At 34.4% G+C, this 14330-nt stretch overlaps 1 protein-coding gene across 6 annotated transcripts in view; it reads right to left on the bottom strand.

Moving 5' to 3' along the window:
- LOC124431807 overlaps window positions 1-14330 on the bottom strand; it is a 404139-nt gene that overhangs the window by 105664 nt on the left and 284145 nt on the right. For 4 of the 6 annotated variants that reach the window (XM_046980118.1, XM_046980130.1, XM_046980154.1 and 1 more), the window contains one exon: window positions 4858-5027. The exons of the other annotated variants lie outside the window; for them this stretch is intronic. The gene's annotated coding sequence lies outside the window, so the exon portion shown is untranslated. The remainder of the gene's footprint in view (window positions 1-4857; window positions 5028-14330) is intronic. 6 annotated transcript variants of the gene reach the window in all.

The raw sequence follows: 14330 nt of genomic DNA, 5'->3' as shown, positions 1-14330 counted from the left end.
TGCGTATGCGTGTGCGCGTATATGTGTACGTGTATGTGTGCGTGAGTGAGAAAGAGAGAGAGAGAGAGAGAGAGAGAGAGAGAGAGAACGCAACTTTAGAGGTTCCTTAAATATCCGAAACTTCTTCCGTTCTGTTAAAGCTACGAAGTCTATCCTTTTCCCCATGAAATATTTCGCGTATTTCCAGTGCTTAATCTCGGATAAAAGGAAAAGCTTAGCTTTTTCTAAAGTTGGTGAAAATAAAAAAAAACAAAAAAAAAAGGAAAAAAAAAGAACGAAAACAAAACAACAGTCATTCTCTTAAGAAAATTTCTTAACGATAAACACGTGTACGTTTTACCGGCCAATAATAATTACAGGATTTGATAAAGTAATGTTAAGTTCAAAAGAACAATGATAGGATAGCAAAAGATAGTAAGAAAGACATAAAAAAAGGAACAGATGGATATATTTGAAAAATAAAGAAAGAAGAAGAGAGAAAAAAAGAAGAAGAAGAAATGCAAAAATGCGCGAAACTTTTCTCCGTCTTCCCCCAAACCTCTTTTTGATGGTTAACAAAGATACCACTAATTAATCATTAAACCGTAAGTCGCAGCATGACGTGAAAAACGCACTCGACGAACTTTTATTGCGATTATTAATTCGTTTTCTATCGTGAAGAGTTATCTCCTCTCTCTCTCTCTCTCTCTCTCTCTCTCTCTCTCTCTCTCTCTCTCTCTCTCTCTCTCTCTCTCTCTCTCTCTCTCAACTTTGTTCTTCACTTCTTCTTTACCTAACTCTCGGGTTATTGAAAGATAAAGAGGAAAAGAAATGAAAAAGGAGACAAAAAATCGATTAATTTCGAGAATCACTATTTGTAAGTGACATGGAACATCAACGAGAAAGGAAAAAAAAAAAGAAATACAAAGTGATTCCTTAAACGTTCCAGTCATGTTCTTCGCGAAATGCAACTTGGCCAAATTAGACGAGTTATTATTTGTTAATAATGGACAGTACATCCTCACTACCACCATGATCAACACTATTATCATCAACATAATTATCACTCCCCTCTCCTTACTCTTTCTCATTTTACTTCTTCACGATGTTAAATCCGTAAATATGTAAAATTAGCTATGTGGTCCATGAAACGAAACGTTCAAATATTGTCCCTCCGGCGAAGCGCCCTCTATATGAATAATTCTGTTTCTCATGGCTCTTGTTTTCCAGTTTCTCCTCCTCCTCCCTCTCTTCTTCGTCATCGTTCTTCCTCTTTTTTTTTCTTGTACTTTTCTCTCCTTGTTTCTTTTTTGTTTCTTCATCCCCCTCCCCTTTTATATCTTATTCAGCGTGCTCGTCAAACGTTGCCTACGCCCACTATTTGAAAAAGGAGAAATGTGGAGGCTGAGAGCCTGCGGGAGATAAATTCAAAAGACAACGGAATTATAACGGCTAGGATTTGAGCGAGGTGTATGCGCGTACATATCCTCTATCTCCTCTATTTCATTTTTCTCTTTCTCTTTCTCTTTCTCTCTCTCTCTCTCTCACTCTTCGTCCTCCTCCTCCACCTCCTTTTTCGCGTTACGAGCAACGCCAGCGTTTCCACTGCAGTGACACGCAACGAACCGTAAAGTACCTCTTCCTACTCCACTTCTTTCTTCTAGTTGTACGCTATTTAACTATACCTTCAAATCTCTTCTTTTTTCTTTTCCTTTTCCTTTTTCTTTTTCTTTTTTTCTCTTTTCTTTCCTTTTCTTTATTTTTTCCATTTTCTTTTTTTTTTTTCGATATACATAGATTACAATGTTTTAACGTTTCACAATATTTTTTGTACTTTTCTATAGAAAAGAAATGTTTCAAAGTAGAATAAACTTATAATGCTTATTAAAGAAATATATTCCATATATTTAATATATAATAAACGCTAAATTTTTCAATCAAATACCCGAGTTTAAGATAGTTTTAATGACCATATCGAGTAAACTTGTGAATTTTTTTCCACAACATTCTAAAGCGTTAGTTAATCGGTAACGTTAAAAAAAAAGAAACGAAAAAAGTAAAAGGAAAAAAGAAAAAAAAATAAGAAAAAGAGATGGTGAAGGGAGATGGTGAAATACCTGAATATTTTTCTAGCGAAAAAACTCGCTATCGTCGTTAATCGAGCGTTTCAAAGTTTCTTGGAGAATAATTTCGGAGTAAAAAAAAAAAAGAAAAAGAAAGAAAAGTGGAAAAAAGAAAAAGGAGGATGAGAAAGAGAGAAACGATCTCTCTCAATTAATCCACGATCGCTCACTCTCTTGTCGATATTCTTTTGCAATGAAAGGATTTTCAATGATGTTACTAGAGAGAAAGAGAGAAGAAAGGACCGAAAGGAAAGAGATGTACGATACACGTCGATAAACGCACCGGTGCATGTTGTATAATGCAGCTAATACGCGAGCGTCGAGGTTATTACTGCAGTTTGCAAACAGACTGCAGTACGGTAATGCAATCGGCACTGATACGATCACGCACGAACGGCACTTTGGCGTCCTGCTGCCTGCGGAAAGGGGTCGAATGGTATAGAGATAGAACGGAATGACATAGCGAGAGAGAAAGAGAGAGAGAGAGAGAGAGAGAGAGAGAGAGAGAGAGAGAGAGAGAGAGAGAGAGAGAGAGAGAAATAGAAAAAAAAGCTAGAGAAAAAAGGGAAGAGAAAAGCGCGAGTCGTAAAACCGAGAGGTGACACGGTCCTTGCTACTCATCCGCGATCAAACTTTTAGGGAAATCGTTTAGCGGCAAAACAACAAGTTCCAAGCGTTAGTAAAAAGTGATTCATCCATAACGTAAAGTCGTCGGTTATCCGCAATCGATCCGAGTATCCCCAAAGATCTTTATTTTCTTTACCATTTCCAACGAGAAAAGATCGAGCGCGATCGTTCGATAAAAAACTTTCAGAGATATCACATATTTTGTTGCAGGTCAGAGGAAGATTCATCTTGATTTTGTATTCAGCGCAACGATGCGGTAGAAAAATAAAATGTTTAATAACGAATATATATATATATATATATATATATATATATATATATATCGTTATATGTAACAACGATATATAGAATAACGATACATATATACATATATACACGCGTAGAAAGGTAACTTGTATTTATCCATTGCTTTGTTTATATAAGAAGTAATATATAATCGAAGAAACTTTGTCGTGGGACGAAACTGTTTTGTTCTTGATTGTGGCACCGTTTACATATATATATATATATATATATATATATATGTATGTATATAACTATGGAATTTATTTATACACGTAGGTATACTACCTATGTACATATACATACTATATATATCTTATATACGTCGATCGCTCGAAGCGACCACATAGCGACCTCGATATTTTTCAAAATCGATGAACCGCGGGAGACCTCCAGGAGAAGTCCATTACGTTCGAAACCGTACATTTGTCGACTTAATAAAACAAATATCGTTCTCGGTAATTGCGCCCAGCCGTTGGCCTCTGTGCGTTCTGGCAAATCGGCCGTTTCAGCAAGCTCGTTACGAAAATACCATTTTCCTTTCTCATCGAGTACGATTTTGTTCTCCTCCATTCGTAGTTCTACCTTCCATTTTTACCATCCACGCGAGAAGAAGGACTGCAATAGAAAGTATCAAGAGAAAGAAAGAAAGAGAGAGAGAGAGAAAGAGAGAAAGAGAGAGAGGGAAAGAAAATCGAAACGATCCGTTCGATTTTTTCTTCACTTCTCCCCTCCCTTCTCCAGTCGAAATTTGTAGAAAAAGAAAATCCTGTAAATTTGTTTCGGACGATAAGTTCGTGTACATATTCAAAGACGATTTTTCCAACTTTTTTGGTGAACTAAAAGAAATTCTACTTCGAATAGGAGGAGGAACAATGAAAAAGGACGTGTTAAGACGCTCAAATCGATTTGTCACCCTCTCCGTCCAATGTGCCGACACGGATCGCCCTTTTCCGAAACGGTCGACCGATGACAAAAGCCCACCGCCATCGCGAGAAGCTCTTATTCGATCCATATCTTTTCTTTCTTTCTCGGTTTCTCTCTCTGTTTCTCTCTCTCTCTCTCTCTCTCTCTCTCTCTCTCTCTCTCTCCCTCCCTCCCTCCCTCTTTACCTATTTATCTATTTATTTCTTCCTTGACCTTTCGTCATTGTCGTAAAACTGCACAAACCGAGGTTTTAGAGATTTCTTTGTCAAAATTCCCGCACGATTCGATATACTCGAAAGCGTATCGAAAAATTTAACTCTCTCTCTCTTTCTCTTGTTTGTCCTTCCGACAGCTGCAACATTTTCTTCGTTTCAAAAACCCGCGAGCTTTACTGCTGTTACGGAAAATCGCAGGCAAAGATATCTTTTGTCGTTCTCGAAGATTTATTCGATTAAGCTTTTACGTAATTATCGTATTTCAAAACCTTACATGAAATATTTTTGAGAATTCGATAAAGAAACGAGTTAGTTCTTTTTTTAAGTTCAAATCCATATGGAATTAATCTTTTGAGATATTTAACCTAAAATATAACGATACTTAAATCTCAACTATATTTTCATATCTGAATCTTATTTAACTACCCATTTTCTTTTTTTTCCTTTTTGTTTATACAACATAAGTATAATTAAATTATTTTCACGTTAATAAATATGATTTAACTTTTATATCAAACCGATACAAACAACAAATTTCGTTTCTTAACGCGAGCTAATATGTTTTTCATTATCTTTTTTCGTTTTTTCTTTTTTTTCGGTTTTTTCTTCTTTCTTTTTCTTTTTCACGTAAACTACAATGTAGATAGGATGTATATACCCAAGTATAATATATTATATACAAGGCACAAATAGGAGGAACGTACATAATTTTCTCGTGGCGAAGATCGAAGCTCGAGCTCGTCTCTATGTTAATCCTCCCCTCTCGTTCACCATCTTCACAGGCTTTTCATACGCGGACAGACGATTACTGGTTTTAAGACGTCGTCCGCGTCGAATGAAGGAAGAGAAACCCCACGGACGCGACTTTGCCTTCCTGAAAATTGAATATTCTCCATAAAAAAGGATGCTCGTTGTAAAGCAACTCGCTTGTAAAACACTGCGCCGACGCGATAAGAACGTTCAAAATAAAAGCGTAATCAATCGGTCGTGTTCATTTACATTTTGATGATACCAATTTTTGCTGTTTGATCAGCCTGTATAACGATTGATACAAATTCGCCGTTAATCCGTAGAAAATACAATAGGTAAAATAAAGTTCTACAATTTTTTCACGATTGTTATTACAATTTACGAAAAATCAGAATTGTTTATATCAAAAGGCGATGAAATATTATGGAACAAAGAAAGAGAGAAAGAGAGAGAAAGAAATATCTAATGAATCTAAATTCAAATGGTATAGTAACGATGCTCTCAAATTTATCGCAACAAACACGAGACGACCTCGGGATAAACATAACTGCTTAGAAATAGAAAAAAAAAATACGTATGGAGTATTATAAAGTAAAATCTTTACGTTGTTTAAAATGAAGGAAAAAGAAAAAATAAATAAAAAAGAAAAGAAAAAAAAACTACATACATCGCTACATCGACGAATAAAATACGCTGTTATAATTAATGCTGAGATGTTAAAATGAGATGAGATTACGTTTTATATTACGTATAATCCGATAACGACTCTTTTTGTATCGTTCATTGAATAAAAATCCTTTCATTTTTTTTTCTATGATTTTCGCTCTACGTACCTGCTCGTTATACTCCATCAAAAATAGAAAAAAAAAGAAAAAAAAAGAAAAAAAAAGAAAAAAAAAGAAAAAAACAAAAAACAAAAAGAAAAAAAAGAAAAAACTGGAGAATATACGATTACGTAGTTTTTTGCTATATACCCCGTTTACAAACTAGTTTCGTATATTTACATGTCGTTATCTTTCCATTGCATTAATAATAAAGTTACGTTAATAATTTTCCAAAAATATCACGATTTTAACTCAAAGAAATCGAAGTAACAATTGCTCTCCAAGTGATTATTAATGACCTTAACAATTATGACGATAGAAAAAGAAATAAAGAAAAACAAAATACACCATCACACACACACACACACACACACACACACACACACACACACACACACACACGCACGCACGCACACACGTGCGCGTATGTAATTATATTATCGAACATCTTTATCGGCAAACGAATCCATCGAACGAGATTGTCGATAAAACGTGCATGTACGCCAACACGATATTGCACAATTCTATGATTACAACCACAAGGGTTTGCAGGCAATGCTGCATATTATTTACACGTACACACGTTCTATATACCAGATGGGTCGACGGAGAAGTGTGTTGTAGGGTGCGGAGAGATGCGGTTATATAACGCGGCAACACTGAAAGGGTGTACGTTACTACTATCTGCCATCTTCGATTATTCCCGCGGTATCCCAATGTTAAGGGATATATCTGTGACTCTCCTCCACCTTCTAATAACCCATACACCAGTTCATACTCTACTCACTCTTTCTTTCTCATTTTCTTTTGGTATACCAATTCTCTCTCTCTCTCTCTCTCTCTCTCTCTCTCTCTCTCTCTCTCTCTCTCTCTCACTTCCTCTTTCATTCTCTCTTTCTTCCTTTCGCGCAAAGCTCGTTCGACTTCCAGAGGCAGACGCGACTCGATTTAATTAAAGCTACCCGTTGAATTTAATACTTTCACCCTCGAGTACCGTCACTGCTAGACCGTTATGGATTTGTGCCACGCGTGTATCATTAATCTTACGCCGAACCGCAAAACCGTACATTCGTTTATTAATGCACCGACGCGTAATTGAATATTTTTCACAGTGGAAAAAAGAAGGATACTGAAAAGGATCTAGTTATATATTTCTCGAAAATTATTAAGTTTGTTTTTCTTTTCGTTTTTTTTTTTTTCTTTTTCTTTTCTATCTTTTTTCTTTCATTTCATTTTTTTCCTTCGTTATTTCTGTCATATTTCATGCACAGTTATATCAGTATTCATCCATGGAAAATATCATTGTGATATCTATCTATGAATGAAATAGTTGTCTTTATTATACGAAGACAAGTTGTTAAAAATATATTTTCGATTAAACAAATGCATATTTTTAAAATTTACAATTATATTTTATATATTACAATATTTTATCTATGCACAAATGTTTACATTATAATATATAACGTGTATCCGTCTCTATGAAACGAATTGTTATTATATATTCTTTCCTATTTTTTGAGAAAATGATTGTTTTAGAGATGAAAAAAAGCAAAAAGAAAAAAAAAAGAAAAAACGAAAGAAAGAATAAGGAAAAGAAAGAAAAAAGAAGAAGAAGAAGATAAGGATAGATAGTGGAAGGAATCGAAAGACCATGCGAGATACACAAGGTATAAAATTATTTATAAGCTCGAGCAATAAGTTATCAGAAAGCTATTAAAAGTTTTCGTGATCCAGAAATAACCTTTACGTTCGTCGATATTCCCTAGAGGGTGATCTCACTCTTATAACATTTTTCAACATTCCAAGAGCTTTCGAATCGCCATGGCGTTCTACCATGTTCGACTTCATCTTTTATTTTTCGATATATGTATTATGTAATCTTATTTTCTTTTCTTCCATTCGATCGTTGAGATACTTCATCACTGGTGGATATACGAAAAGTTAAAGACAAGTTGTTATGTGACAAACACGATTTCGTTAATTGTTAAGTAACTACTTAAATATATCGATAAACATTTTTAAGATGAACGATTTCTTCGAATCAGCCTCAACTCATAACGAATAAAATGTATTTTTCTCTTTATATGTTTTATTTTTGTAAATAGAAAAATGAAAGGAATATACTATTAGAAAATGTATTTTAACGCGTTGGACTAACGAATCTATCTTACACGAATCTAATACTTTCATCTAATACTATTCATAATTTAATTTAGATAAAATATATATAGAAACATTCATTGCCATACTCTTGATATAAGACTTTAATCTTATTAAATATTTAATCTTGTCAAATTTTAACAAAAGATATATTTAAAATATCATAAATCATATTCTGCAAAATTGAGAAAATCCGATTGATGCTCTCAATGATCACGTATTAAAATTACGTTAATCTTAATATTCTTTTTGTTTTTATAATCTTGAAAGTATAAAAATAACGTTTGAAAAAAATAAATAAATACTTTTGGTTTGGTTTCTATTTTTCTTTCTTTTTCTTTTTCTTTTTTTTTTTTAACGTCTAGACGATCTTAACTTCGAATCGGTGAAGTTTTTTCGTAACCCAGGAAAAAATCATCAAGGACATTTATTCTACCTACTTATGTACTTCTTCTTTTTCATGCAAAACTCCTCCTCCTTCTTCTCTCCCTCCTTCTTCTCCTTCTTTTTTTTCTCTTTTCTGGTAGCCCGCGTGTCATAGCTTATAACATCGGACGGTCATAATTTCAAAGTTTAGGGTAAGGTCGACGTTTAGCAAGAGAGCGAGAAGCGTAGGCGCGAAGCGAATAATAAAGTCCGCCTGGTCGCGAATAGCAGCCTCGCGAAAAAGAAGGCGTATATAAATTCGTTGGAGTTAACGGTCCGTAAATCTACATGCCATCGGAAAATACGCCCGACACCTACGCGCTATAATTTTTACGTCTAACGATATACCATCATCCATCCTCTTTCTATTTATTTCGCGGCATTCTCCAAAGAAAGGATGACACGTTGAATAATAAACTTATCAAATTTTAAAACGACCGACATATGTAAGTTAAACGGGGAGAATTTTCAAACACTCGGTTCTTTCAAATAAAATGAATTATTTCCCGATTGAAAAATCGAAACTTAAAAAAATCGATCTATATATATATTTAATTATACACCAGTTATATGAATTTATTATTTTTATTTTAATTAATTTTTCCAATAGAAATTATTGATTTCCAATGTTTTCAATGATTTTCAATTAAAGATAATAAATTTCGTAAAAATTTATCTAAAATGGACATACGTATCTATACAAGTTCGTGAAAAAATATAAGCGAAAGAAAATATATACATATATACATAAATACATACATACATACATACATACATACATACATACATACATACATACATACATATATACATATATATCAATTGACAATTGTATATTGAGATAAATGATGACAAACATGTGCATATCGTTGGATAAAATTTTATTATTCAAGTTTTAATTATTAAATATGTATTCAAATTTTATTATTAAAATTTCCAACGAACTCGAACGAATTATCTCTCTTTTCTTTTATCTTTTTATTTTGGAGACAAAGGATGAGAAAAATGATATTCCTCATGTATCCCCTCAACATAATATTCCACATCGAAAGTTCGACTCGCGTTACATCTAATAACCGGCATCGTTGCTTCGTAATAATAATACACACACACGTGTTTCGATTACCTTACCGGTCACGGCACTTGCACGCGCAGCCTTGGAAATGATAGCTCATCCGGTAATGATATCGTAAGTTTCCCCTCGAAGGCGTTGCCCTCGTCGAAAGTAACGATGAAGAAGAGGATGAAGATGAGGATGAGGATGAGAATGAGAAAAAGGAAAAGAAATAAGAGAAAGAAGAAAACTAAGAAGAGTAGGAGGAATAGGAGTAGGAGTAGGAGTAGAAGGAGAAGGAAAAAAGGAGAAAGTAAAGGAGGGAAAATACCAAGGACGAAGGTCGTTGGAATAGATTTGGGGATGGAAAGACGAAAAGGACTTGGAAAGTCTCGCGAAAGTCTTTCCTTTTTCTCTCTACTCTTCCTCTCCCTTTTCTTCACCTCTTCCTTCTCCTCCAACTCCTCCTCCTACTCCTCTCACTCCCTTCATCATTTTCTCAATGTGACCAAACGCGGAAACAAAGTTCGCACCCTCGTCGGATAGATTATGAAAGGACGTCGGCATCGCGATCTCGTCGAATTTCGACACTTTGCTTCTTAGATACCCTCTCCTCCCTCTTTCCTCCTTCCGCCCTTCTTTCTTTCTTTCTCTTTCTTTTCTTCCTTCCTTTCTTCCTTCCTTCCTTCCTTTTTCGTCTCTTTGCGAATAGATCGAACTTTTCTCCCAAAGGTCCCTCGACTTCGAGCACGTTTTCACGCGCCGATGAAAAGGAAAAGAGAGGGACGAAAAGTACTTCGTTCTCGTGTTAGATCGTAATTAGTTGCGTCTCGAGGATGGATCAATTCTAACTTGAGTTATGTTATATACATATATATATATATAACTTTATTAACTCTATTAACTATATACATATATATATATATATATATATATATATATATATATAACATTATTATATAACTTTATATATATTAGAGTTATATAACTATATAACTTTTTCTATATATCCTTGTAATTAAATTTTAATTACAAATATAAAGTTATACATTTCATTATATAATGTTATATATATATATTATTATATGATTTATTATATTGTAATTGTAAAGATTATTTTATATCATAAAAACAGTTATATATATTATAGAGATAATCAGTCGAGATAGTTTGCTCATTTGTATTGTAAATTTGGAGGGTGAATATAAAATCGTTTAATTTTCTTATACCGATGTTAAACCTAATTAAGTGTTTAAAACGAGTTTAGAGACCAGCGACAATGTTACAAATTCCTTGTAACTTTAAACCCAGGAAACACACTTGAAAGTTCTTTCTAAATCCCAACGCGTGCCAGCAAGTAGATATAAACCACGAAGACCCTTCTCTCTCTCTCTCTCTCTCTCTCTCTCTCTCTCTCTCTTTCTCCACCCCTCTCCCCCTCTCTCCTTGTCTGTCTGTCTGTCTTTCTCCGTATCATAGTCTTCGCGTTTCGCCATTGTACTCGTTCGTGAACTGCGAGATGAACAACGAAGAAGTCTTTGTATTTTAGGGAGAGACGAGTGGATGAGTAGTACGAAAAACAGAAGGATCGTTTCGTTGGCTCCTTCAACGAAAAGACAAACAGCCTCCATCGCGTGTATTTCCTCAATTTGAAGAGAAAAGAGGGAAGGAGAGAGAGAAAGAGAGAGGGAGATTTTCAAGCGTGTGGACCTTGTGTTCTGATAAAAGAAAAGAAGGCAGATGGGACCGTGAGAAAAATGTTCGTATCTCTCTATTTCTTTCTCCCTTTCGCAGGACGATACCTTACGAGATATCACGTTTCAAACGAAATTTGACTTTGTTGTCACTTATAAATATGAAGCAAAAAAAAAAGGGAAGAAAAAAAAAAAACAAGAAAATAAATGTACTCCGACGATAGAGCTATTTATTTCGCTACGCTGAATTCCCTCCGAGCTTTACTTTCCTATTCTCGAAATCGTATGAAAGGAAAGAAACGTCATTTATACAAAATACATTTTTTAAACTATCATTTTCATACACATACACACACAATACATAGCTTTAAGATTTCAAATCTTTTATGAATCATTGTATCTTTTTCACTCTCCTCTACTTTCCCCTCCTTTTCTCTCACCCCAACAATGAAAAATAAAAATACGATACTTATCCAATACAGAACAAAAAGTAGATAATTCTGTTTAAAAATTTAACGATTAAATTTAGGTGAAAATTATAATATAGAATTCTAGTTGGCACAAAAGGGAGATAGAGGATAGAGAAGGACATACTATTCTAAAGAGTAAGTCATCGGTCGCTGAAGTTTGAACGACGAGAAGGACAATGTCAGCAGCATTTTACCAGCCCCTCCTCTCTCATCTTTCTCACCGTCGTCGTCATAAGTTTCTTCGGAGAGTACTATGAGACTCTTGAACTTCCGAATAGAGCCCAACTGACTAAACGGGGAGGGGAGGGAGGGTATGGGGAGAAGGGAGGTTTGAAGCTAGTCCCCCCCGTAAGAAGTTTTGCACGCACGTGTTTCGCGTTTCTCACCGGCTGCTTTATTAAGCCAAGACTACCCTCGCGTGGAAAAGCTTGCAAAGAGGGGTACGGAAGAAGGCAAGGGATGGAGAGGGAAAGAGGGAGAAGGAGAAGAAGAAGAAGGAGGAGGAGGAGGAGGAGGAGGAGGATTCTTAGAAGCAGGTACACCACCATCCTCTTTGCTGTTGGTCCAAGGGATGGTGGTTGCCTTTAAGCCACGGCACGCCAGTGGGGAATCCACTTAAACTGAGTTTACGACGAAAGGACGTTCGAAGAGAACGAAAGACCGAGAGACGGGAGAGGGGGCAAAAGAAAGAAAAGGAAACTCGACGATGGTGCGGGTCTTGCTTTATCGCTCGTTAAGTCCATTGCGATTAGTGTTCGTCGTTGGTTCCGCCCTTGTCCTAACTTTAAATGACCCTTTCAAAACTGAGCAAAGAAATAATGTTTCCTAGGAACCCAATTTCTTGCTATTACTAATCTAGTTTGACGATTTTCTTTCTCTTTTCAATCTTATGTATGAATGAAAAAGAACGACTTGCTTACTTACTTACTTACTTACTTACTTACTTATTATCCTTTCTTCAATAGTGATTATCAAAGCGAATAATTGCGAGTACATTATAAGAACGAAAATTATAAATGTAATTTCGGAATGGTTGAAAAACGTAATTTACATTAAATAAATAAAAGAACACTTTAGTATACACGCGTATCATGTAAAATGAATTCAATTTTTCAATTGTTTTTCTAAAGCAGTTAATTTCTAAAATCGGTTTCACGTGATAATATGACGGCGGTTGAATTATATATTGAAACAATCCAATTTTATATTATTTACGTTAGGGATAATGTGCACAATTTGGCAATATCGCATTCGTTAGGTTTTTGTTCTTCCGTTTTCAGACGGAACGTGTCAGTTCTGATTGAACGTTCCATTCAATCAATAGGAAAAAAGGGATTGTTTGTTGTTCAGAAAATATAATGTTATTATATAATTTCACGATTTCTGTATAAACGTTCTAAGTATTTAATGAAAAAAATGTTTAGGAATTACTGTTCTAAAATATCTTTCGTTTTTTTTTTTTTTTTTTTTTTTTTTTTTTTTTTTTTTTTTTTTTTTTAATATTTTTCGATAATCAAATAATAAACTCGAAACGATCGCGAACTGTTGACGTTATGCATATTATGAACTCCATTACCGACCCGCCATCTGACGACGTCATTGCGTAAGCTCGGTTTGATCGTGTCTCTCGCGCAATAACGGGCGCGCGTAAAACGAAACCGCCGACTGTGCGGGCTCCGGCAAAAGAGACCGTCGTCGTGTTTATAAATTATTCGAATTTTCTCGATTTGAAGTATCAAGTGAAATACTGGTGGTAGTTATATTCGTCGTTGATATAATCCACGTTATCGAATATGTTACCTTTCCTTGTAGAAAATTCCCAACAGAAAAATAGATTATACCGTCGACGCCATTACTTTTATGGTTTGAATTTGAACGGGAGAAGGATTCACGAAAATTAACGACAGATAAAAAATTCAAGAAAGAATTTTTCGATTTAGTTACGTATCGTAAAAATAAATTACCTTTCTTTTTTTTTCTTTTATTACTTATTATTTTTTTAAAAGATTATAGTATAAAATTTCAGAATCACCGATATATAAATATAAATTAATATTCGCTTTTGCACAACGACGAATACTATCGATTTCAAAGAATTTATATCAATATTCAAAACGATATTCAATTGTATTTATATCGAAAATATAAGTGAAATATTCGTCGTTAAATGATGATTATCATTATTTAATTCGTATCCATGATCAAAACGCCGAGATTACAAAAGGAACCATCTGTATATGACCGTTCCAGTTAACTTGGTGTGACAATAAATAACTAAAAACGATAGAATCTTTTGCTATTTGTTAGTGGAAAATAAATCATTTATATAAAATTTCAAGAGGGGAGCGAGAGTAGGGAGGTGATGTTTCGAGAGACTCGCACTGGTTAAAATTAATTGCGTCGATCAATCTTCATTCCTGAATTTCAATTGTATCACGTGGCTCCATCTGCTGTTCAAATCCGGAAGCAACATACATTTGAAAGAAGAACCATTGTTCAAATATTTTTCTATCCCAAGTATATCGCATTCGTTTATTTTTCTCGTATCAATATTATTAAAGTAACATGAAGTTTCGAATCAATATTATGCTTGACAAAGAATTAATATTTAATCTTGAGAGTTATAATGAATTTAATCGAAGATGAAAGAACTCATTAATATTCACGTATGAGAGATAAAATTATATGGAATTGTATATAAATCTTAGCTTTGAAGAAATTTCACTCGATTCAAAATGATATTATAATGCGACGGTATATAACATTTAGTAGACTTAAAAACTTCTTTTTAAAATG

Source organism: Vespa crabro, chromosome 1 (genome assembly GCF_910589235.1).
Source record: "Vespa crabro chromosome 1, iyVesCrab1.2, whole genome shotgun sequence".
Taxonomy (NCBI): Eukaryota; Metazoa; Arthropoda; class Insecta; order Hymenoptera; family Vespidae; genus Vespa; species Vespa crabro.
This window is presented reverse-complemented; position numbering and strand designations above follow the sequence as displayed.